Source organism: Carcharhinus amblyrhynchos, chromosome 6 (assembly GCF_965287045.1).
Source record: "Carcharhinus amblyrhynchos chromosome 6, sCarAmb.v2.hapA, whole genome shotgun sequence".
NCBI classification, from domain to species: Eukaryota; Metazoa; Chordata; class Chondrichthyes; order Carcharhiniformes; family Carcharhinidae; genus Carcharhinus; species Carcharhinus amblyrhynchos.
Window position 1 is genome coordinate 112990937 of NC_137329.1, and position 27290 is coordinate 113018226.

The 27290-nt window shown below is 40.7% G+C and overlaps 1 protein-coding gene across 2 annotated transcripts in view; it reads right to left on the bottom strand.

Moving 5' to 3' along the window:
* The window catches only part of frs2a (fibroblast growth factor receptor substrate 2a), an 84934-nt gene that overhangs the window by 20076 nt on the left and 37568 nt on the right, over nucleotides 1–27290 (bottom strand). The window contains exons 1-2 of one of the 2 annotated variants that reach the window (XM_080191227.1): nucleotides 10478–10562; nucleotides 5040–5150 (exon numbers count right to left, since the gene is read on the bottom strand). The gene's annotated coding sequence lies outside the window, so the exon portion shown is untranslated. Of the gene's footprint in view, nucleotides 1–5039; nucleotides 5151–10477; nucleotides 10563–27290 lie in introns of those variants that run through there. The other variant, XM_080191226.1, reaches the window with a different exon arrangement.

The following is a 27290-nucleotide window of genomic DNA, read 5'->3' on the forward strand; positions in this document are numbered from 1 at the left end:
CTCTAATGTAAAGGTTGAAGTTTATTTATTAGTATCACATGGAGGCCTACATTAACACTGCAATGAAGTTACTGTGAAAATAGCCTAGTTGACACACTTTGGTACCTGTTTGGGTACACTGAGGGGGAATTTAGCATGGTCAATGCATCTAACCAACACGTCGTTTGGACTATGGGAGGAAACGGGAGTGCCCAGAGGAAATCCACGCAGACATGGGGAGAATGTGCAGACCCCACACAGACAATGACCCAAGCCAGGAATTGAACCAGGTCCCTAGCACTGTGAGGCAGCAGTGCTGCCACAGTGCCATTCCTGTTGTAACCTACAATTGGACATATTAACTCATTGGGAAGAGGCAGATGGATTGTTTATGTTTTTTTTTAAACAGGTGGCAAGTGAAACCAGCAGTTTAGAGAATTAAAATACAGAATAAAAAACTTTACCTTTCAGGAAACCATCAAATCTGCTTTTGAAATTGGAATTGATAAACATCTGGACATGAGTTGCTATTTCAAGCATTTAAAATGGAAATTTACCTGATGCTTAAGGGAAAGAATAAACAGGCAAATTTGTTAATGCCTGGATTCAAATAGGCAGAAATGTTTGATTTCTGTTTTAAAGGTATCAAGAGAATATTTTATTTGACTGTGGCCAAGTGTTGGCAAGTGGATTTAGGTGGGAGTTCAGGTGTTTCTCAAGTGTTGGTGCAGACGTGATGGGCCAAAAGGCCTCTTCTGCACTGTATGATTCTATGACTGCAAAGGTTGCCTTAGTGGAAGGAAAGTATAGATGAGATAAATAAGATGACAGCGTTTTCATGGAGATAGCTATGTCTTGACTGAAGCATTTTAAGATTTAAGTTTTGATAATCTGGTCACTACCTGAGACACTGGAACTGTACAGGGGGAAAAAAAACAAAGATCTTGAGACAGAGGCTGCCTTTACTGATTTTTTGAGAAGATTCTGGAAGAATTATTGAATCGTGCATCCTTTTAAAGATATGGAATCCAGGATGATTGGTAAACTACACATCACAATCCCTATTGGCCTGATAAACCTTTTACATTTTGTGGGAGAGGGCAGGGAGAAGCCAACAATCATGACAAATGAACATTGCCTGAATAGAAAGTCTAGTTCAAATAAAAACATGAGAGATAACATCCAGACAGGAAAATGTGTGAAGATGACATACAAATGAGGGATTCTAACAGGAGATTAAAGAAGAAATTGGAACAGTGACGTGAAAGAGTAGAACTGGTTTGTAACTTACAAATGAACAAACATACAACAGCGTACACAGTGCAGCTGCACTGAACAATGGGTTTGCTCAGCTATTTGATAAACAGATGACATGAAATGGTTAATATGGCCTGAAGAGTAAGACAGCATTTTTAAATGATCAAGGTACTGACACATTCCATTAAGAAATTAAATTTAAGACAAATAAATGTAAAAAGAATATTGGATTGGGACAAAATAAGGCTAGGGAGAAATACTAAGTAACTACAAGAAGGGTACAGCTGAAGAGAGAACTGGAGAATCTTTCAAGTCTATGCAATTACTCTGCAATATGTTATCACTGCTTTTATATGCAGTCATACTGCTTCAGGTTTCTAAATAGTTGTGAGAAGAGGAGCATAAAGGGAGACGAAATTGGCTACCTTGTTGTAGGTCAAGGGCAAAAAGAAGGGACTGTTAGAGGAAGTGAACAAATCTAGGAAAAGGCGGGGGGGGTTAGGAATTTTACCCCTGCATTGGAGTAAATCAAATGCTAGTCCAATACTTGCAGACCATTGAACTTTACACACCCCCAAAGATCAAAGATCAGCAAGAACCCTCTAGAAAGGTCTCAGTTGGTTATGTCAGATCAGATAGTCTCTAGCTAGGAGGCAATATTCTGTTTTTCAGTAAGGGTTTAACAATAAACCAATGTAGACAAGATTGGAATTTAAAACATTCTGTGTACTGGCCAACTGCATAAATAATGTATCTGTGACTTAGGAAAATGCTGTACTAGTGGAGAGTGCTGTTTCAGAGCTTTCTCTGGGGTAATGCCCCCCATGGTTGAATTATGAATAAACAATTGTAACCTGTTTCTGAGTCACGTGTGGTTAGTTGGAAGAAGTCGACCACAACAATTGGGAAGCAAAACTAGGTTGCACTTTCACACTTAAAACTAATCCAACTGGATAATAAACAGCTGTCGCGATATCAATGCTAACAGTTCATATCAGCTCAAAGTTCAAAGTGAGTTGGCTGGAGTGAAATCATTTGTAAAAGTTAGTGCATCATGGGCTTTTTGGTCACTTACCCTTGTCAAAACATTAGCATGACAACTGAAGTCCCTGGTCAGTTTAATGATCATTGACAGGCAGGCAGACAACAACTGAACATGTGAGCTATTCAGAAGAATGTTTATCACCTTGAGCACCTTTTATTCAAAAGATCTTAACATTACTTAATAACAAATCCTGTCAATCCTTGTTTAGAATTTAGTGCAGCAGGCTTGATGGAAATTATGATAACCAGCGATAAGGATCAGCATTGTTTACTATCTTCTCAATAAAAATAGCAAATCTTTCAGCATAGTTAAAGCTGCAAAACCAGGTTGTTCAAAGGTGCCAGAATGCTTAAGAAACGCCACTTAATATTTAATACCAATCTGAATAAATAACTGCTAGTTTGTCCACAGGCATTGGAACCCATAACCAAGAAAAGGTCTTAATTTAGATGGCACAAAGAACTTCATATAAAAATCCTTTCATTCATTCATCAGGGAGAATGAATGAATGTATAGTTGGTATCCTGCAAGCTTCCTGCTTTTCTTCCCAACCAGCACCTGCCCCCAATTTATTTCTCTTTCCCTTTACAATTTTTAGCACTTTTCCCACAGGGATAGTGCACATCTTTTAGGGGACAGTTCCTGCTGACATCTTAAGATACCTCACCCAGTGGCATTCTTCACATATTTAAATAAAATTAAAAACTGGTCTTCAAAGCAAATTTTTCAGCAAACTACAAAAGGTTCACCAATTCAGTTATCCTCATTAAGTTTTGGATAACGTTTTGTTCCTTAGTATGTTATCCTTACTGCTGAATTGACGCATTAATGGTGCTAGAGTTGGGTTAAGAGGCTTGCATTCCAGAATACATAGAAACATAGAAGATAGGAACAGGAAGAGGCCATTTGGCCCTTGGAACCTGCTCTGCTATTCATCACGATCATGGGTGATCTTCCAATTCAATAGTGTAATCCTGATTTCTTTCTCCCCATAACCTTTGATCCCATTTGCCCCAAGTACTATATCTAGCTGCCTCTTGAATACATTCAACACATAATATATGTACCTCCATTAACACCAAGGAGATGAATTCCAGTAATCTAGATCCCAATAAGGTTACAAGCTCCTGAAAAGATTTGACCTAAAAGAAAACATCCATCCTAAGTCTAAACATGAACAAATGTTCTCTTACCAAACTCTTTTCCATTGGAATGAGAACGACAGCTAATGCTGCTACATTATGAATCTAGGTTTTGTAAAATCAGCTCTCATCCCCTCACTGTAGTGCAGTGATCACAAAGGCACTTCCTCAAGAAGGAGTTCCATATTTTCAGTCTTGAACACCAGGGTTTGCAAGAAATTTGGTGTAACTAAGAAATACCTCAAATTCTATACATCAAAAGTAAACCTAAGTTGGTTTTCACACCAATTTAGGAGATGACTAGAATATAAAAAAAAAGTCCACGAGGTGGTGCATTCAGCTGCAAAGTGGCACTCTCACCTGAGGCACAATTTGGAGTATTTAGTGATTTTGAAGCTTTCATTTCAGGACACCAGGTTTTGAGGCCCTCACTGGGTTAACAGCCTGTACTGCAGCAGAGATCAAAGGCTTAGCGCTAAGGACTAACGAACAACACTCTGAATTTGTTCCTTGTGGTCTTGTACATTTCCTTCCTACATGTCTAGCATCCTGGTTAACCAGCTCAGGTCACCTTTATGGTTTATCCAAAACTTATGAGAATCAATACTTCCATTAGACGGTTGAATTATCCTAAATGAGTTTATAAGACAGTTGTTCTATGATAGACTTTCTCCCTAAACTATCTCGTCATTTAACTGACTTAATGTTCATTATGAGGATCCACTTCGGGGAGGGGGCCAAGGAAAAAAAAACAGCAGGCAGGATTCCCACTTGTAACTCCTGTAACATGTCCCTTTGTGGACAGTAGAAGATCATCCTCAACTTCTTCTACCCATACTCAAATAACCTGCTGACACCCATTGTCGTGGATTACACAAGAAAAACCACCTCTCGAATAAGCTCTCAAACGATTGTCAGCAGGAACTGCTTGTGGAAGAAATGCTGAAAATTAAAATGGAAATAAGAAAGAAAATGGGTCAGGTACTCCAACCAATAAACCATCCGTGCACTAGAATAAATGTTTTTTGTAACATTTTTAATAGAAATCCTAATCTCATTTGTATGCATTTAATATTAGTTTTTAAATCAACCTGTGCCACAATATGATAACTCAAAAATCAAAACCCAGGACATGATTCAGATGTCCAAATTGGACACTGTACATAACAGGTCAAAAGGTTGAAAGACAGCTTTCAGATTAATACTCTGTAGCTAAAGTGCAATATTTGTTTATAAAACAAACATCTTTCTTGAACAGGAATTTAATGTTAAATAAACGAATAGAAAAGAATCCAGGTACAAAGAAAACTTCATGAAAGCAACCTGCATGTCATCAGAATATTAAACTTTAATTTCTTTAATAAGTTAAATTTTAATAAGTTACTTTGGTTTAATTTGCAATAGGTGATGTGAACAGTTTAGAATGTCAGTTAAAAATCAGGACATATGCTTCTGTCTCTTAAAGGAGACACAGAACACATACACTCCCTCTCGCCAAATTTCAGGTCTACATCTTTCCTGGTTCAAAAAATACAGTATATTAAAAAAATGATACCCATCTTTAAGTTGATGCCTTTTCATCTGCATCTTAAGCAAAGCTGTAAAAATTCACTTACTCAGACTTGGCCATTAGAGGTAATGCTCCGAGTCTCTGTCTTAGTGTCATGAATCCAATCATATTTCAGAACTTCTGTGTAATCATTGAACAGCCATCTTATATTTTCACCCTGAAGACAGAAAACGCAAAGCATTGGGCACAGCAAGTCAGATATTGTGCAATTGCTCATAGAAGAACGTGCAGATGAAATCACAATTTGTGTGTACATTTTTTAAACTGCAATTCACCTCCATTTCAAATAACATTAAGATAATGATCATCGAACAAAAGTAAACAGTTTAAATTCCTGTAACTGTAGTTGGAAAAACTGGGACCAAGTTCTGAAGCCAAAATACAGGAGAATTCTTGTGTTCAAATGACTGATGATAATGCCACATAATTACATTTTTTGCATTCCACTACATCAAGCATGGGTTAAATTTAGCATTGGCAGTGTTTCTCCCACTGGCTTAGTGGATTTTATCAACATTTAACTAAGCCACAAAGCCTTTCAAGATACCAGGTTTGATCCTTAATCTGTTCTATATTAATTCAACATCACTAGTGTCACGGTAATGATCCTAAATCTAGCCTTAATTTCATACCCTTTTGCTTCGAGGGAAAAGTTAGTGACAAATCCCACCGCTGTTTTTCAAAACAGAGATTCCTAATAGAATGAGAGTGTATGATCAGCTGAGGAGCATCTATCACCGCATTGTCACTCATAAATTACAGACAGAGCTTATACATAAATAACAAACACTCAAATGGAATAATTGAGGGTCCCTGCTTCGTATGAAATTGGGTCCTGACACTGACAGGAAGAAGGGGTGGGGGGGTGCGGTTAAGAAAAAAATCCAAAATTTTAAATATCCCAAGCCAACTTAATATGCCTCAATCAAAAATGGAGGAGGAATTGATAAAGATCCTTTTCCCATTTATGATTTAAAAAAAAGTTTGACAGTAGGGTTTCTGAAGGGTAGCTGCCAACTTTTAGGGAGCTGTGTTGTGCACTTGCATCCACTCAGAATTATTTTAAGCTCCTCTTTATCTTGGACCCCATAACAGCTGTGGAGAGCAGAAATTTTCATCCCAGGCCATATGAACTACATTCGTGCAGCATTTCTTTTTAAACACCACTTCTAATTTAACAGGAAAAGTACTGCGTTTCAACCAGCTGACTTGATGCATATAATCAATTAGTGAGACATTCCATTATATACGACAAAACTAGCCAATTATACTGTACTGAAGTGTGCATGAATCACACTGCACAAGTTCTATGCACAACTTTTGAACAAGACATCGATGATTCTGTCTAGTACAATGCACCTTTTTAGCATTAACCTTCAATGTCTTAACTTCCATGTTGTTTAGTTACAAAGCTCATTTAAACTGCAGTAAAGACTGCCAGTGAGTTAGGTCTAAACAGTACAGAAGAATATGTACCTTGGAAATTATTTCAAATTCAAGAGGTTGAATTAATTTTTAGGAACAGTTGGAACTTTCCAAAAGCTCACTGTTTCAATCTTACGGATGTAGCATTATTAAACCTTTTTTTTATTCAATTGATGCAATTGAAAGCTACACAACGTTAGCCTTAACTTCTGCTGTGTCACTGATTTAGATCTCAGACATTTATACAATATAGCTACCTCTGGTTAGCATGATAAATCCATGACATTCACCAACTTTTTACTGAATAGAAGAAAATTAGAAATATTGTCAAAAGGCAGAAACAGTGGAAAAACTATTAGGGCCTATTATACTGATTTATACACTAGGAATCAGCTTTGGGCGACACAGGTAGCACTGTGGCCTCCCAGCTCCAGGCACCTGGGTTCGATTCCTGGCTTTGGTCACGGTCTGTGTGGAGTTTGCACATTCTCCCCGTGTCTGTGTGGGTTTCCTCTGAGTGCTCCAGTTTCCTCCCCACACTCCAAAGATGTGCAGGTTAGGTGGATTGGCCAAGTTAAATTGCTCCTTAGTGTCAGGGGGACTAGCCAGGGTAAATGCATCGGATTGTGGGGAATAGGGCTTGGACGGGATTGTGGTCAGTGCAGACTTGGTGGGCTGAATGATCTCCTTCTGCGCTGTAGGATTCTATGATTCAAAGAGGGAAAAAAGGGGCAGAAAAGTCAGCCATGGTTCCTGCTCCTGATTTCTGTCTCTGACTCTGTGAGAAACTGATGCCTCGTGTGGTTAGATACTGGCGTTCACAAATCATCATTTGAGCATTACATCAGGGTGTGAGGCCCCTTTGGGTCAAGACCTCAAAATCAATGAATATTTCAAGGAAAGGGAGGACAATTAATCTCAAGATCCTGAAGTTCCTTGAAATGACCACTGCCATGTTCTTCCAAGCTTTTTCTTGGAACAGTCCCCTTAAATAACCATTAACTACTACTCAGACAATGGTCGTAATTCAGCTTATTGCAAGGAAGAACTTTTTTATTAGGGATGGATCACAAATTTTTTTTATTGAAATCTAAGCTGTGAAGTTTTGTGGAAACTTGAACAAGTGAAAATTCTAGCCTTAATTTTCCAATCTTCCTTGTGGGGAGAGGATTGCAGAATTGCAAATGTTACATCCTTGCCCAGAAAAGGGTATAAGGATAAGTTTAGCAACGTAGGTTAGTCAAGGGGAGGCAATGGTCTAGTGGCTTTATCGCTAGACAATTAATCCAGAAACTCAGCCAATATTCTGGAGACCTGGATTAGAATCCTGCCATGGCAGATAGTGGAATCTGAATTCAAAAAAAAATCTGGAATTAAAAATCTACTGATGACCATGAAACCATCGTCGATTGTCGGAAAAACCCACCTCGTTCGCTAATTCCTTTAGGGGAGGAAATCTGCCATTTTTCTAGTCATTTGACTAATTTAGCAAAGCCAGCATAGACTTGTTTAACTAACCTGCTTGAATATTTTGATCAGGTAGGATTGATGAAGGTAGTGCTGTTGATGTGGTGTACATGGATTTCCAGAAGGTATTTGATAAAGTGCCACACAACAGACTTGCAAGCAAAGTTAGAGCTCATTGGATAAAAGTCACAGTAGCAACATGGATATGAAATTGGCCGAGTGACAGGAAACAAAGTAGTAGCGAATGGTTGTTTTTCAGACTGGAGGTAAAGTTTGTAGTGTTCTCTGCTCTTTCTGAAATATATTAATAACCTAGACTTTGGTGTACAGGGCATAAGTTCAAAATTTATGGATGATATAAAACTGGAAAATATTGTGAACCATGTGGATGCTAGTGTAAAGTTTCACAAGGGTATAGACAGGTTGATGGAATGGGTGGGCAAGTGGCAAATGAAATTCAATGCACAGAATCCTGAAATGCTTAGTTTTGGTAGTACAATAAAGGGCTCAATTCTAAACAGAACACAGGAAAAGAGGGATCTGGGTGTATACGTGCATAGATTACTGAAGGGGACAGGACAGGTTGAGAGTGGTTAATAAAGTATGCAGCATCGTGAGATTTATTAATAAGGGCATAACATGCAAAAACATGTTAAACCTGCATTAAAAAACTGACTCAGCCTCAACTGGGCACCACACTTTGGGAGGTGTATGAAGACATTAGAGAAGGTGCAGAAAAGATTCACGATAATGGTATCAGGGTTGAGTGAGGAACTTCAGTTATGTAGGAAAACTGAAGAAGTTGGGGCTGTTCTCCTTGGAGGAGAAAGAGGAGATCTGATAGTGGCATTCAAAATCATGAGGGTTCTGGGCAAAGTAGAAGGGAGAAACTGTTCTAGTTAGCAGAAGGATTGAGAACCAGAGGCCACAGATTGGAGGTAATTGGCAAAACAAGAAATGGTTACAAAAGGAAAACCCTTTTCTAGCGGCAAGGAGTTAGAATCTAGAACGCACAGCCTAAGTGTATGTGGAGAAAAAGCCAACTGAGTTTTTGGAAAGGGAAATGTATAGCAAACATTTGGAGGGCTAAAGAAAAGGACAGGGGAGGGGCAGTAGATGAATTGCTTCTGGAGGGCCAACATAGATAAGATGGGCCAAATAACCTCCTTGTGTGCTATAACCATTCTATGATTTTAAATTACAAATGAATTCACATAAAAACGAGAAACAGTTACATTGCTGCAGGCAGCTGGCAATGCTACAGCCTTTTATTTCAGCTCAAGAGGGTAGTGGACACTTTAAACAATTAATTTTAGTTTAATCAACAAACTTCGCTTTGGTAAGGTAATCAAGGGTTAACTTGTGGCAGCATAACTGGCAGATCAGTGTACAAGATAGGTTCATAGGAATCAATGCTATTCTGAGAGCTACTCATCTAACTGAATTGTTGTTAACTAAGGTGGTACTTTGTATTTTTTTCCTTGCTATGATCATTCCTTCCCCTGTCCTCCAACACACTTGCAACAATTCTTTTTGATGAGTATATGTATACTAAACCACACCTTCCCTCTGGCAAATGTTCTAAGCAGAGCTCATTTAAAATTTCTGGGCATGGGATCAGTCAGAACGGTTGGGATGAGTGATTATTTGTTTGTACAGGACTAATCTCCCTGGAACGTCTGCAACAAATAGGATACACGTCAGCTCAGACTTTGGGGTGGGGCGGGAAGGGTGTGTACAGAGCAGGGGAGGTGGGGCGGAGAAAAGATTGGAGTGCAAGGAAACGCCTTATTTTCCTACTATACCACAAATGATGCTCGCAGTTGAAGTTGGGATTTTCGATTGCTGCACAAAGTTGGAGCTGCTGTTCTGACCTCCATACAAACTGATGCTGTAACCTTTTACTGAAACTAATGTAAATTCTAACTACCCAAACTATCATCGTTAAATGGATTTTTTTCTGGCATTCACATCATATATATTGTGATCTGTATAAGGGCGGCATGGTGGTACAGCGGTTAGCACTGCTGTCTCACAGCTCCTGTGACCTGGGTTTGATTCCTGGCTTGGGTCACTGTGCGGAGTCTGTACGTTTTCCCCATGTCTGCATGTGTTTCTCTGGATACTCCAGTTTCCTCCCACAGTCCAAAAGGTGTGCTGGTTAGGTTCACTGGCGATGCTAAATTCTCTCTCAGTGTACCCGAACAGATGCCAGAGTGTGGCAACTAGGGGATTTTCACAGCAACTTCATTGGAGTATTAATGTAAGCCTACTTGGGACTCTAATAAATAAATTTTACATTAAATCAAAGTGAAATAGTTTGATCATCTTTTCATTTCACCAAATTGTCCCTTCACTTTTTGTATGACACAACATACAATACTGAAATCAGGTAAGACATGCAGAAGAAACCTTGCTTTTCTAGTGCCCGGGATAATTAATAAGGTACTCAGATTGGCTCAAGTTTTTTTAAAAAAACAGATTCTCTCTTCAATCGTAGAGAGCTAGGGAACAATAAGTTTGGAGATGCTACCTTCTTTTTGCCTCACCATGCTACTTAAATTCCATTTATCATGTCCCAATAATACTTACTTTCAATATGTAAATGAGCTTTTCTCTTTCCAGGGCACGCCGACATTTAACTTGCAGACAGAAAACAACATTCCATCGATTGCCTCAACATTGAATGGTTCAATTCCATTGAATGCTTACATGGCCTGATCCAGTTCCTAATCATAACATATCCATTCTCTTGAAGATTCCAAATTAATTCGTTAACCCCTTCAGTTCTAATGGGCAAAAAAAGCGTTTGAAGTCTCTACTCATAAATATAATCACTCACCCCTAACATGAAACCTCATCAATCTATTTGCCATTACTTTCACATCCTTCTTCTCATGATGTGTTGCACAAAATATCAGCATGTGCATATTTTGTTGCACAAAATATCAGCATCTCAGACTGTGCTGTGGCCCATCTATCTGCCATTACTTTCAAATTTCCTTCTCATGATGGGTTGCATCAAATATCAGCATGTCAATAATCTTAGACTGTCTTGTGGCTCTTGTGTTAATGGGCACTCATTGATGCAAAAGTGGCTGAATAATCTGGGAAGCGAGATGAGAACCCCGCTAAGAGGGTTGTATTGTACTTGTTTTTTTTTTAATTGCAAAATATATCCTACTTTAAAAAACTTCTTTCATATTCAGTTTAGCACCATCTCCCCAGTGCAGGAACTGCCACCAGCTGCATGAGGCCCAACTGTGAACATACCCAACTTTCCTCCAGCTAATGGCCTGACAGTTGGCACTGGAAGATCCACCAGGTCTTTCTTCAGATTATAGCCTGCTACATAAGCCCTATTAATGGGAACAATCGTTCTCATGGCTCACTATGTGCATCACAGCATTAATTAATTCTCACTGCCAAGAACAGTGTCAGTTGCAAAGAGGGCTGCAGTATTTCTGAAGATGAACATATGTACCGGGGACACCCAACTCTGGTGCTTTTTCAGTCAGAACTGTAAGATGTAGGATGAGAATGAATTTACATCGCTGACAATCATTTCACAAGACTGAGCTGAGACTGATTCCGTAAAGGTAGAATCCTGTATCAATCAGGGACAGTTGCTACTCATAACTTAAAGCAAACTACTGTGCTTCTTAAAATAAAAATTTATTTAGTTACACGTAAGGCTTACATTAACATTGCAACTAAATTACTGTGAAGTTCCTCTAGTCACCAAATTCCAGCGCCCGTACAAGTCAATGCACCTAACCAGCACGTCTTTCAGACTGTGGGAGGAAACCAGAGCACCTGGAGGAAACCCAGGCAAACACTAGGAGAACGTGCAGACTCCACACAGACAGTGACCCAAGCCGGGAATCGAACCCAGGTCCCTGGTGCTGTGAGGCAGCAGTGCCACCCACTGTGCCACGGCACAGCACAGCACAGTCAATCCAGGAATGGCATCTGAGAGTCAATATTGATCCTAATACGTCTGTACGTTTGATTCTTGATACCAATGTTTGTCATGAACATAATGCTTAAGATTTGCAATGGTGGTATATATTGGTGGAACAGTCAAGAAGCAAACCTTAGGAAGACTGTCCTCCAAGGACAAAAATCATAGAATAGAATGATAGAATTTGTACAGGGCAGGAGGAGGCCAATTGGCCATCAAGTCTGCACCAACAACAATCCCATCCAGATCCTATCCCCGTAACCCCACATATTTGCCCTGCTAGTTGATTGACATTATGGGGCAATTTAGCATGGTCAATCAACCTAATCCACACATCTTGGGACTGTGTGTGTGGGGGGAGTGGGGAGAACTGGAGCTCCTGGAGGAAACCCTCAAAGACACAGGGAGAATGTGCAAACTCCACATAGATAGTTGCCCGAGGTCAAAACTGAACCTGGGTCCCTGGAGCCACGAGGCAGCAGTGCTAACCACTGTTGCACCATAGTTGGCAGGAGGGCTATTACTGCTTTTCATATCCTTACTCCATTCTGACCTCTGTGGATTTCTGCGAATTAAATCCGAGAATGTTCTGATTTGGAGTCACTTCATTCTCGTGCTTTGCATACCAAAGTGTAAAACAGTCTTAGTGATTTCCAGCCATATACAGACTATTGTAATATCATTTGCTATCAAAAAAACTCAACTAAGAAAGTCACAGAAACAGCTGCGGCAACTATATCTTCGCTTATTCTCACTTTCTGGATTTAGTCTCTGCTTTTTTCAACTTGCTTGTACTGCACCACTGGATTCATTATCACCGACTGAGCTCTGATGGCTCTGTCACTTTTCATATGGTTTCAAACGGTCCTCAATCTGGCCAAAGGTTTTGGTTTCCAATTTCGGTTTCAGCCTTAGTTTCCTTAGAAACTGGGAGGGTCCATTTCTTTTCCAACTTTCCCTTTTCAGTTTCCTTTTTCAATTAAGTGCCACCTTTAAAAAATAGGAGGGCAGCACCGTGGTTAACACTACTGCCTCACAGCAGATGGATTGGCCGTGCTAAATTGCCTACAGGTGTCCCAAGATGTGCAGGTTAGGGGGATTGATAGAGTAAATATGCGGGGTTAAGGGAGTGGGGCCTGGGTGGGATGCTCTGACGGAGAGTTGGTGCAGGCCTGAAGGGCCGAACGGTAGGAATTCTATGATTCAATGAGGTAAATAAAAACCGTAAATTCCATCACATTCCAATGCATAATTTAAATAATGATCAGAATTTCACCTTGGGTCCAGCAAGTGCTGAACCTTTGGATCTGTGGGTCTGTCAACTCACATCCATTTGAGAGTTTGTTTCAGAATGAATAATGCTTTCACCCCTGACTGGTTTTCAGCTAAACATTTATTTAATGATAATTATTTGGCCACACTTACATCAGATACAATCACTTATATCATCCCTTCTTCCAAGCCGTGCAGCATTCCTTGTATAGCTCGAGTGTTAGTCTGCAGCAGCCACAGCTCCAGCTCCAGCCAACAAAGTACCTACTGTTTTCCTAATGATGGCCAAAATTCTTCAAAATACTGAGAAGGGCACTAAGAGGGTTGCAAACCTGCACCAAAATGCTACCAATACCACAACATTTTTCAGCTGCAATCATTCCATAATGTTCAAAGGCTCCTACACTGGCCATATTTCCACAGCTGGGTGCTGTCACACCACGGCAATCAGATTATTAATTTGATAAAGTCGTTGGCAACAGCTTGGTACTGAAATTAGAATAAACCAAACTCTCCACAACACTACCAATGACTAAAAGGAGGGTAGAAGTATTTCCTTTCAATGGCTGTCATGTTGCTTCATTATTTTGGACAGGAGCTGTACTTGAATGCGAATCTTACAAAATTCATTAAGTGTATCTGTTAGAAATTGTGGTCTGATAATTGCGCCAAAGTGGAATAGTCTAAGATTGCTAACTTAGTTAGCAAGCAACCAAACTATGTTTAACTTCATTCATTGACCCTTTCACCGCCACATTCCACAGAATGTACTGACGGTTAGCTTCAAAGCAACGATTTGTAGTCAAACAATTAAACACTAACCATTTTATTTACAGACACTGTATTAATAAATAAGTGGAAAAACTAGAAGGTATCTTGGCAACATTTAAATTCCACAGTGCATGGTGCTAGTAAATCTATTCAAATACACCATTGGCTCATTTAACAAATACAACAGAAAGAGCATCTTGAAGCTTCTTTTGTTTTTTCCATTGATGTGATGGAATGAACTCTGACCTGCTGTCTTGCCTTCAGTTGCAGAAACATGAATATTTCAAACCCTTTTCAGCAGTACTCAAATATCTACACAAATTGTCATAGGTTTGAAAATGATAGACATGTTACTCCTCTTTCACAGCATCTCCAGCAATTTTCAAATGTAGAATTCCTACAGTGCAGGAGGCAGCCGTTTGGCCCACCGAGTGTGCACCAACTCTCTAATACAGCATCTCACTCAGGCCCAATCCCTGTAACTCCACGTATTTACCCTGCTAATTCCCTCTAACCTACATATCTAAGGGCCAATTTAGCATGGCCCATGCACCTAATCTGCACATCTTTGGACTGTAGGAGGAAACTGGAGGACCCGAAAGAAACCCATGCAGACACAGGGAGAATGTGCAATCTCCACACAGACAATCACCCAAATCTGGAATCAAACCCAGGTCCCTGGTGCTAACTACTATGCCTGTGGAACAGTACAGAACTACATCAGCATTCGTCTGCAAGAACAGGTCTTTTCTCATTCTCTTTCCTGTTATCATTTGCCTTTGCATAGCGCAAAAGGGTTTGGTACACGGGCTATTGTTTTTGTGCCTGTCAAGAAATGTTTTACCAGCCTGGAAGGCAGCGATATCCAGAAGTTCAGGAATGAGAAATAATTTTCCATTATGACATTGTCAGACCTGTCCAAAGAGAGCAAATCATGGTACGATACAAACAACAGCTTTGACTTTTATGGCCACAAATATACATGTGTTGAACAGTACAGTACTTACGTACACAAAATCACTTGCAGTGATTGCTGCACTGTTACCTCTGGAGGTAACCCAAGAATCTATCCTTGACCCTCAGTTTCTGAATTATTAGACTGTCCCCAACACCCGCTCAACAGAATATCCAACTGAATATCAGGAAGACAAAGCCAATACACCTTCAGTCCCCACCATAAATCTCCAAACCTAGCCATTAATTTAATATCTCACCCTAGCAACTGTCTGAAGCTCAACTGGCCAAGCCATTCACAATTTTTGAGATCATAGCTGACCCTAACGTGAGCTTCCAACTAAATATCCTCATACCTACTTTCACCTCTGTAACATAACCCAACTCTACGCCATTTTCAGCTTATGTGTTGGTGAAACTCTCATTTAAAACTCTGCCTGCTGTATCTCACCAAGTCCTGTTCATTAACCACTACCATACTCACCCACCTACACTGAAGTGTCCCTGGGCATGTTAAAATTCTCAGCCTTATTTTCAAATCCATTTCTGCTATCACCCCTCCCCAACTCCTTAACCTTCTTTAGCCCTACAGCCCTCCAAACTCTGCACTCCTCTAAATCTAAGCATGAGGAGAACATGCAAACCCCACAGAGACAGTCACCTGAGGCCTGAATTGAAACTGGATGCTGGTGCTGTGAAGCAGCAGTGTTAACCACTGTGCCACTTGTCGAGTTCTCAAACTCTGGATTTGATTCAATACACCTCTCCTCCTTTTCCACCTCCATTTGATTGTTTCTTAAAACCAAGCTTTTGGTCCTGACATCTCATGTGGCTTGGTGTCAAAGTTTATTTAATAACACCCCTATTAAGTGCCTTAGGGCACTTGCATTAGAGGTAGTATAGAAATGCAAGCTGTTAAGTGAATGTAATACTATAATAAAAAGATAAAAGCAAATTACTGCAGATGCTGCAATATGAAACAAAAATAGAAAATGCTGGAAAATCTCAGCAGGTCTGACAGCATCTGTGGAGACAGAATAGAGCTAACAAAAGTCTGGATAATCTAGACTCAAAACGTTGACTCTGTTCTCTCTCCACAGATGCTGTCAGACCTGCTGAGATTTTTTTTAACATTTCCTGTTTTTGATTATAACAAAAAGCATGCTTTATCAATACGATAAAGGCTTGGCACAGTAAATACACATATTAAATGTTAAGATTTCATATTCCTAGAGCATCTTCAACTAAACCAAAATAATCCCAAAATGTTGAAGATGAAGGGCCACAATTAGAATAGCCAGAACGGGGAAAGAAACGTGATGTAGTTCCCTGAAATGTTGTAAGAATAATCCAGTGGTACTGCTGATTTGGGTCTTTAGAAGTCTTACCTATCCACCACAAAAGGCCCCAACAGGTTGGACAGAAGTCTTCCCTATCAAACTGTGTGGAATGAATATGGAGAGTGTTCAGGCATCTTAGTCCAATTCTTAATGCACAACACTGCCCCAATTTACAATCTCTGAGGTACATGATAGCTCTGTGGCGAGACACGGAAAAATGTCACTCAGATGAAGTAGATGGGTAAGGGTAGTGTTGGGGCACATTGGTGAGGGTCATTCCTGAGCAACATTTCTCACCGTCACATAAAGCAGATCAGATTTTTTTTCACAAATAGATTTAAAAACCATGAATCATAATTTTAGATCATTGCCTGATTAATTTCACACACTGCTCAGCTCTTGCAGACAAGTAGTTTCACTGGGAAACTACTTTTGATATTTGACACTGTGTAGTTGTTCCAGTCTGCAGCTTTGCAGAATGCTCGATTTAAATTAATTTGAACCTTAATTCAGGTCACCAATATGACCATTTTCTCCCTGAAGATTCTCAGTCACCGTCACCTTGTTGTAACCTGCAATACTTGGCACATTTTACCAACTGGGTGTGCAGTTTTGGTTCACATGGAATTTTTAATGTCAAGATTACATGGCAAAAAACAGTCTGTAAGATGACTGATCATCAGCCAATTTGAAAAGCTAAGATTTGATCTACAGTCAAGTTTCATTATGCCTTTGACACAAACTAAGTGAGTGAAGTGTGCTGGGATGCAGATAAGTAGGGAAGTTTTAAGTTAAAGTTTTATTTATTAGTCACTAACACTGCAACTAAGTTACAGTGAAAATCCCTAGTTGCCACACTCCAGCACCTGTTCAGGTATACTGAGGGAGCACTTAGCATGACCAACTCACCTAAACTGCATGGGAGAAGCCGGAGCACCGGGAGGAAACCCATGCAGACATGGGGAGAATGTGCAAACTCCACACAGTGACCAAAGCCAGGAATTGAACCTATGTCCCTGGCACTATGAGGCAGCAGTGCTGCACCATGCAGGATTGGTCTGCATTTGTGCAAGTACTCCCACCGTCAAAAGCAGCTGCATCTACAGAACCCAGGAAGCTTGCTTCTTTCAATATTCTACCAAGAATGACTAAATCAGAGATGGCATATTTGCAGTATGAGAATAGAGATTGAACTGTTGTCGGCAAACAAGCAGATACATACTTGGTTAGGAAAGACAACCAAAATGCCTGACACTTGGGAAGATCTAGTCATCCACTCGAAATAGTACTATGAGCCAAAGATATATTAGGCCACATATTCATAGGGTGAGGCTCAGGTATTGCAGCACAGCAGCATTGTATGATGCACAATCCTTCAGGCAAAACCCAGATGCACACATATGAGCTGGGTAGGATTAAGGATACACAGTTCAGCACATTGAGGGAAGACTGCTGACAGCTTCAAATTAATTGTGGTGGATAGGTAAAACTTCCAAACTGCCAAATCAGCAGCACCACCGAATTATTCTGACGTCATTTCAGGGAACTACTTCACATTCCTATTCCCACACGCCCCCCACCACCCGCCCGCACACACACACACACACACACACACACAATCTTCCTCCACCCACCAAAATGGCTTCTGCAACTTTCTAAAACAGCCCACTACGGAATGGTCTACAATGATTTTCTTTGAAAAAAAAGTACCATGCTCCTCCCAAATGGTCAATCTGGGGTTGTGCACTACGTTTGCCACTTGGTAGTCAACTGACTCCTTTACTGTCAATCACAGATCACTTAGTTAATGATAAAACTTTAATATCTTAAGATAAAATGGCACAACTTTCAAAAGCAGAACATGGAACATTTAGCCAGCAGTTTTCCTCCTGAAGGTCTAAAGTTAAAATTCTTGTGGGTATGGTTCAAAAGATAACTCTACGTTCACCCACATTTGTCACTGGATTCAATTGCAATTTTCTTTGCTCTGGTCATGGTGACATGAATATTAGGAATGCATTTATACCACCAGCTGTCAAGGATAGAAAGTTGTTTTTTAACAGCAGGGAATGAGTTATCCCGCAGACACTGTGTTGGATATTGATTTTTCAATTTGCGTTCCAGTCAACATTTCAGAACATTTTAACAAAGCCACTATATATGCAGTGTGGCGTTTCAGCAACCAAACTTGTGCTTTCATTCCTTCCACTTCCCATGACAGCAGACCTGTGACTCATTTGCCCATTCAGCTTGTGACTAATTAGCCATAACATCATTTTATCGGACCTAACATTTTGCCACCATGATTTACAGACCACGGTTAAAGCAAGGTGTATACTAGGAATGCGATTATATCATTGAGTATGATGGAGACAGTGTCATTAAACTTATATTTTGTAATGAAGTACTTCCAATGTTCACGCTTTGATCAAATGACTAAGGAGCATCGTCAGTCAGCCACCAGGTGAAGACCATTCAACAAAATTACACAGTCCAGCTACAACAGTCTCTTGTCTGGTTGCAGTGAATAAAAGCCAGCTTTTAACGAAAGTGTGCTGTCAGCCTGTCGGCCCATTTGAGAGAAAAAAAATACCATAACCACACACAGGCCCCACTGCACAGACTTGTAGTTTCTGCATTACACCCACACAGCTTTCTTTGACTGTGTGATTAGGAGGGCTGATGCATGATCACACTAAATTCCTTCCTTCAGCTCACACATCGAGAACTTGCCCTCTTGGCTGCATTCTTTTGCTAACAACCACGGTAACCTTGGCAACCGAGCACTCCTATTATGACCAGCTGGTCTTTTAAAGCTGTCTTTGCTCGCATCTGAACTTTTGTATCACTTCAAACAAGGCCAAGAGTTTATTTTAACTCCCACATCATTTCTTCTGAATCTAGACAGGGGCCTAGTTCAAGCCAAGCTTGGGTCACAATTGACACCGAAAGGAAAAGGCTGCATCTCCTTAAATCTTGGGTCAGATGTAGTGCCCCGCGACATAGTTTGTGCGTGCAGTTGTGCTTAGCTGGGAATTGAATTGCTGAGGAAAATAAAATGCCAGGATTTGTGATTGTTGGCAACGTACGCTCTCTGCCTATTCCTTACGGCAAAAGCAAGTCCTCAAACTAACCCGTTGCCAGAATCGCCAGAACCTTCCACCGTGTTGCTAAAATTGAATTCTAACTGTTTGGGATTTGAGCGCGTTGCTTGAGCAGACTTCACCAGGACAAAGTGGAGTCCTGCTGGTTTCAAACGGTATAAAAGGCACATTGAGAATATTGAAGTGCGGAGGATTGCAGACACCTGGCTCTGCTTCCACAGAAGAGCCTCAGTTTCAGGGGCCAGCGGCAGCTCAATCCCTTAAAAAGGTGGCTGAGTGGCTTGATTGTTGGGATAAGCAAGTCAATTTTACTTATGCAGATATATGGAGCTGGCATTTTCCCTCCACAGGTTTCTGCGTAAAAGCACACTTCTGGAATCTGACTTGTTAAAATCAGAGAACTGCGAGTGGTGTCTGCTCTTTGGAAGCAGGGTCTAGTGATGGCACATCACAACAGTAAAACTAGCTAAAGTTACAGAATTGCACTTAACCTTGAACAGAAAATCCCAACACTTGAGGTCCAATTCCTATTGCTGAAAATAAATTGAACAGTGATCAAGAAGAAACAAAAATATCACCTTGGTCAGCAACACTCACTCCCTCGGTGTCCCTGCTTCAAACCAAGAGTCAATGTTTGTAATAATCTGTAAACAACAGCAGTTGCTTTTTTCAACAAATCTTGTCCAAGTTCTATTTATGTAAACTCTGGATTGAGTTGACCACACTGTGTACAGTAACAGGAAAAACTTGTTGGAATTCAAGATGTATTATTGAAGATTCACTTCACTTTGCTCAATTTTTCCCTCCTTCCCTGCTGTCCTATCCTATTTTGAATACTTATATGGAGCTGTGCCAGATGTGTCCAATTCATTCCATGCTTTATTCTACTTTGATTCTTCATTTAAATCAGTATGCAAATTCAGTGTATTGTAAAAACAGCTTAAAAACCAGACAGCGTGAGTCAGGACAGAGTACAGAACACACTCATACTATAATCAAAAATAAATGATAGTTTTATATTTTCAAAAAACTGACTTCTATTTTGCCACTGATGCTCAACCTGCCAAGCATTTCCAGCTTTTGTCTCTCCTTTTTTTGCTCTCTAAAAATGTAGTATCTGTGGTACTTTGCTTTCTGTTTAAAAGCTGCAACCAATGTATTTTGTGGGAAAATAGCTAGATTTGCTCTAACCATGTCAGAAACTATTAAGGCACTGACTCAAACCTTCTTCAGATCAAATCCAAAGATACGTATGGCTAAACTATGCAACACAACAAGGATGGTGTCATTAGCAACTGCCGGCTGCAATTCTTTGAATGAAGGTACAGTATACTCCACATTCCATGGGCAACCAACTAACCAGAGAAAAAAAAATCAAACAATAACATCACTGGAATGTTTGATCCAATACTGTGTCACCAATCCTCAATTTTTGTTGAAAAATATTGCTGTTTATGGGGTAAAGCAAAATGCTGCAAATACTGGAAACACCAGAGATTGACGCAAAATTTTCTTTCCTCCTGATGTTTTTGCAGACTATTTAACAAGATTTTTTTAAAAAAAATACATGCATAACTTTTAGGATACAGCCAAAATATCTTCTGACTTTATTTAGCTTCATTTGAAATTCCATGTGAACGTTGTGATTAGCCATAGTAAGCTCAAAGGTGATGTTAAATTATACGGCAAGGCAAATAATTTTTTCCCTTTGATTTCATGCAATTAAGTAAACATTTTATACTGAAAGAAAAATATATTTGCTTCAAACAGTAATTAAGGTCACTTTAGGCTCTCACTCAATTATACATTTGAATTTAAATTTAAATCAAAGCAGGTCTGCACTGGTCTTTAATTAACTATTTATTCCATACAGTGAAGAAAAATAACACTTCCTTTACCAAGAAAACATTCTCCTATATTATTAGTCTATAAATTCACTTCTTTAACAAGTCAGTGAATGAACAATTGTTCTGAACAATTAAACATCATTAGATTTAGAACAAAAGTCAGATAAAGGTTAATCATAGAAGAGAGTTAAAGCTGACAAATTAGGAAAGAGTTTGTTCTCAGCAAAATTGACATGATAAATGTCTTTTTGTCCTATAACACTCCTTCTACATCCCTTACTCCTTTCATTTATAGGTAACTATGAGGAGTTTCTGAAAAATTAGTACTTAGTACATTGCTATAAGAGACATGCAAAAATATCCTCTGCTATAACCTTTTTTATGCATATTTTGTGCCAAATCAAATACATTTACTTATGTGTGTCACATCAAGATTAACACTGCAATGAAGTCCAGCGCCTGTTCAGGTGCACTGAAGGAGAATTCAGCATAGCCAATGCACTACATAAGAACATAAGAAATAGGAGCAGGAGAAGGCCATCTAGCCCTTTGAGCCTGCTCCACCATTCAATAAGATCATGGCTGATCTGAAGTGGATCAGTTCCACATTCCCACTTTCTTCCCATAACCCTTAATTCCCTTGTCTATCAGAAACCCAACTACCTGTGACTTAAATATATTCAGCAAGGTAGCCTCCACCACTTCAATGGGCAGAGAATTCCAGAGATTCACTACCCTTTGAGTGAAGAAGTTCCTCCTCAACTCCGATCTAAACTGCCCCCCCCCACCCCTATTTTGAGGCTGTGCTCTCTAATCCTGCTATCCTTTCTAAGCAGGAGGAATCTCTCTACCTCTACCCTATCTATCCCCTTCACTATCTTGTAGGTCTCTATAAGATCCCCCCTCGGCCTTCTAAACTCCAACGAGTACAGACCCAGTCTATTCAGTCTCTCTTCATAGGCTAGCCCCCTCATCTCTGGTATCAGCCTAGTGAACCTTCTCTGCACTCCTTCCAAGGCCAATATACCCTTCCGCAAGTGCGGCAACCAAAACTACACACAGTACTCCAGCTGTGGCCTCACCAGTACCCTGTACAGTTACAGCAAGTCCTCCCTACTTTTATAGTCTATCCCCCTCGCTATGAAGGCCAACATTCCGTTCACGTTCTTGATCACCTGCTGCAGGTGCAGAATGGGTTTTTGCGATTCGTGCACAATGAGCCCCAGGTCCCCCTGCACCGTAGCATGTTGCAGCTTTTCGCCTTTTAAATAATAATCCGTCCTATTATTATTTCTACCAAAGTGGATAACCTCACACTTGCTAACATTGTACTTCATCTGCTAGGTCCTCGCCCACTCGCTCAGCCTATCTAGATCTCTCTGCAGACTTTCCACACCCTCCACGCAATTTGCTTTTCCACTCATCTTCACGTCATCAGCAAATTTTATTACCCTACACTCAGCCCCCTCCTCCAGATCGTCTATGTAAATGGTAAACAGTTGAGGCCCCAGCACCGATCCCTGCAGCACTCCACTAGTCACCAACTGTCAACCAGAATAGCACCCATTGATTCCAACTCTCTGCTTCCTATTAGACATCCAATCCTCTATCCACGCTCACACCTTACCCCCAACTCTGTGCAGCCTAACCTTTTGCAGCAACCTTTTGTGAGGTACCTTATCAAACGCTTTTCGGAAATCTAAAAACACCACATCTACCGGTTCCCCTCTGTCTACCGCTCTCGTCACATCTTCATAGAAGTCCAATAAATTCGTCAAACACGACTTCCCCTTAACGAATCCGTGCTGCGTCTGCTCTATCAAACCATTCTTTTCTAGGTGCCTTGCTATTTCTTCTTTGACGACGGATTCTAGCATTTTTCCAACTACAGACGTTAAACTAACCGGCCTATAATTCCCTGCCTTTTGTCTGTTACCTTTTTTAAACAGCGGTGTAACATTAGCCGTTTTCCAATCTTCCGGCACTTCCCTGGAGTCCAGCAAATTTTGATAAATAATTACTAAGGCATCCGCTATCACCTCTGCCATTTCTTTCAGGACCCTGGGATGCATTCCATCTGGTCCTGGGGACTTGTCTACCTTCAGTCCAGTTAGTCTATCAAGCACTACCTCGCTAGTGACAGTTAACCCATTAAGGCCCTCATCTCCTACCATCCTTCTATCTTTAAGATCTGGCAAACTATTTGTGTCCTCCTCCGTGAAGACCGAGGCAAAAAACTTATTTAAAGCTTCAGCCATTTCCTCATGGCCCACGGCTAAATCCCCCCTCTCATCCTCCAAGCGTCCAACATTCATGCTAGCCAGTCTCCTCCTCTTTATATATTTGTAAAAACTTTTACTGTCATTTTTTATATTTAGAGCTAGTTTAGCTTCATACTCCATCTTTCCTTTATCACCTTCTTAGTCATTCTTTGTTGATTTTTAAATCTTTCCCAATCTTCTAATCGCCCACTATTTTTAGCTGCTCTGAACGCATGAGCTTTCAATTTAATACTTTCCTTTATTTCCTTAGATAACCACGGCTGGTTATCCCTTCTCCTACAGTCCTTCTTTACCATCGGAACTAACTAGCACATCTTTCAGACTGTGGGAGGAAACCAGAGCACCCGGAGAAAATCCATGCAGACATGGAAAGAACGTGCATACTCTGCACATGCACATGAGGAGAATGTGCGTACTCTGCACATGTAGACATGGGGAGAATGCGCATACTGTGCACAGACAGTGACCAAAGCAGGAACTGTACCCAGGTCCCTGGCGCAGGGAGGCAGCAGTGCTAACCACTGGGCCACTTTGTTGCCCATTATGCCAGTAACGACAATAGATCAGATGTGTCTTCAGGGTTTACTCGCTCTCCATTAGACAAATCTTCAATACTATAGCAAATAATTTATATATTATTGAAAATAATGAAACCAAGTTGCCATGCAGCAATCTGATTGATCCATTTAAATCATGCAAACACAGCTCCATTACGTTTTTTGGCAAACTTACTTGTTTGCGCTTTATCCAAACAGGGGTATGTTAGATTGTTTTTTAATAATAGCAACTGCTCTTCCAATTTACCTGTATGGCCACACTCATGCCTCTACCTCACTGATATCTCACTTGTGTGTGGCCATTCTCACACCTCTGCCTCATTGATATCTCATCTCTGTGAGGCCACTCTCACACCTCTGCCTCACTGACAGTGCAACAGGTATCCTCCCCTGATCAATAATCTCTCCCTGGCCTCTTTGAACATACACACACAGTATCTTGGCTTCTCCACTACACCATTGTTACAGCTTCATTGTGTATGCTGATGCTGTAAAAAGTCTGACAACACCAGGTTTCAGTCCAACCAATTTATTTGATCAAATAATTTGATCATATAAATCGGTTGGACTGAAACCTGGTGTTATCAGACTTTTTACTGTGTTTACCCCAGTCCAACGCCAGCATATCCACATCATGCTGATGCTAACAGTGCAATCTGTTTGGTGAGAACAAACCCAATTTAGAAAAGGGGAATATTGCAACAACCACAAACTAAATGAGTAAATACATATTATTGAGGGGATTGCCAGATGTTTGCCATAATTTTAATTATAAAAGAGAATGAATGCTAGTTTAAGTGATGAAACTAGACTATGATGTGGAGTTGCTGGCGTTGGACTGGGGTAGGCACAATAGGCACCAGGTTAAAGTCCAACAGGTTTATTTTATTGCACAAGCTTTTGCAGCGCTGCTTCTTCATCAGGTCCTTCATCATCTGACGAAGAAGCAGTGCTCCGAAAGCTCATGCTACCAAATAAATCTCTGGAAGTGCGTTCATCACAGGCTGCAGCAGTTCAAGAAGGTGGCTCATTACCACATTCTCAAAGGCAATTACACATGGGCAATATGTACTGACCTTACAAGCAAAGCCCACATCCCATGAATGAATTTTTAAAAAATCTTTGATTTAAGTAGTGATATGGGCACAAGTTTATGTGGCCTTTTTTGAAAACATTTTTATTTGGAGCAAAAGCATGGTGAGTCTGCCAGGCTGTCCAGAAATTCTGGTGATAGTAATAAAACTTGAGCAAAAGGCTACATGAAATTTCTTCCTATTCACAATAGGGTTTAAATAAAGAAAAGTCATCAGGTAAAATACCAGTCTGTGGATGTGCTATATGAGAACTATGCTCTGTACTTAATCCCCTGGCAATCTAACGTCAAAACAAACTCAAGCAGCTTTGGCAAACTCGAAGTACAAAAATCAAATGATGTCTAAACAAAGGCATGCAGTTAAAAACAGAGAACGCTGGAAAAACTCAGCAGCTCTGGCAGCATCCATAAAGAGAGAGGACAGAGTTAATGTTTTGGGTCCGTTTGGCACTTCATCAGAACTGAGCAGGGAAATCTGTTAGATACGATAAGCTGCAAGAGTTTGTAAACTGAAGAACAAGAGACAGGTGACCAAGTATGGGGGAAGAAGGAAGGAGTATTTTGCACTGGAACAAAAATGTATGAAATATTAAAAAAAGGGTTAAGATGGAGAAAGGTCAAGCTCTAAAGTTTTTGAACACAGTGTTGATCCTGAGGGCTGTAACATGCCTAGTCAGAGGATTAGTTGCTGCTGCTCCTCTAACTTGCATTGGGCTTCACTGGAGTAGGTCAAGGACAGACACGTGAGCATGAAAGCAAGGTGCTGAATTAAAATGGCAAGCAAGAGGAAAGCTGAGGGTCATGCTTGCAGACTAAGCGAAGGTGCTCTGCAAATCAATCACCCAGTCTGAGTTTAGTCTCCTCAATGTAGACAAAACTGCATTGGGAGCAGCGAGTACAATAAACCAAATTGACGGAGGTGCAAGAGAAACACTACGTAACCTGAAAGGATGTTTGAGGCTTTGAACAGTGAGGAAGAAGGAGGTAAAGCGGCAGGTGTTCTGCAATTGCAAGGGAAGGTGCAATGGGAAAGTGATGGAGAGTTGGGTGTGATGGAGGAGTGGATCAGGGTGTCGCGAAGGGAATGGTCCCTGCAGAATGCTGACAAAGGGAAGATGTATTTGGTGATATCATGCTGGAATTGGTGGAAATGGCTGGCTCTTGTGGGAGGGGGGAGCCGGGTATAAAGAGCTGTAATCAAGGTAGCTGTAGGAGTCGGTGGCTTGTAATGAATATTGGTGGCCAGTCTACCACCGGAAATGGAGACAGAGACGTCAAGGAAAGGAAGGAATGTGTCAGAGATGGACATATGAAGGTGAGAGAAGGGTGGAAATTGGAAGCAAATTGATAATGTTTTCCAGGTCCAGAGGAGAGCATGAAGCACCACACAGATGAATTGCAGGAGAGGGCCTGAGTAGGACTGAAACAAGGAATGTTCCACATTATGGGCAGCATGGTGGCAGAGTGGTTAGCACTGCTGCCAGGGAGCCGGTTTGATTCCCAGCTTGGGTCACTGTCTGTGTGGAGTTTCCACATTCTCCGTGTCTGCATGGGTCTTCTCCAGATGCTCTGGTTTCCTGTCACAGTCTGAAAGACGTGCTGGATTGGTGCACCCAAACAGGTGCCAGTGCGGCCGCTAGAGGATTTTCACAGTAACTCCATTGCGACGTTAATGTAAGCCTTGCTTGTGACTAATAAACTTTAAACATAATTGATAAAAAAGAGAGGCATAATTAGGGCACATGATCACACTTCTTATTTACAATATGTGAGACAAGTTAAAGAAATTATTGAATGGCAAAACAAGTTCAGTCAAGCGGAGAAGTGGTGGTGGTGGACAGGGATCGTTTGGGCCTCTGCTCAAGGAAGAGGTGGAGAGCCCTCAGACCCAGCTGTTGGGACATTCAGAAGGATTGGATATCCACAGTGAAAAGAAGGCAGTTAGGGCCAACGAACCTGAAATTGTGACATAAGGCATCAGGGGAATCACTAACATAGGTGGGAAAATACTGGACAAGGGGGAGACAGGATGGAGTCAAGATAGGAAGAAATGAGTTGTGTGGGGCAGGAACAGGCTGACATAATGGGTCAACCAGGGGCAATCCTGTTGGTGGATCTTGGGAAGGAGGTAGAAGCGGGCTGTGCAGGGTTGGGGTGTTTGAGGTTGGAAGCTGTGAAGGGAAGATTTCCAGAGGTGAGAAGGTCGGTGACAGTGGTGGAA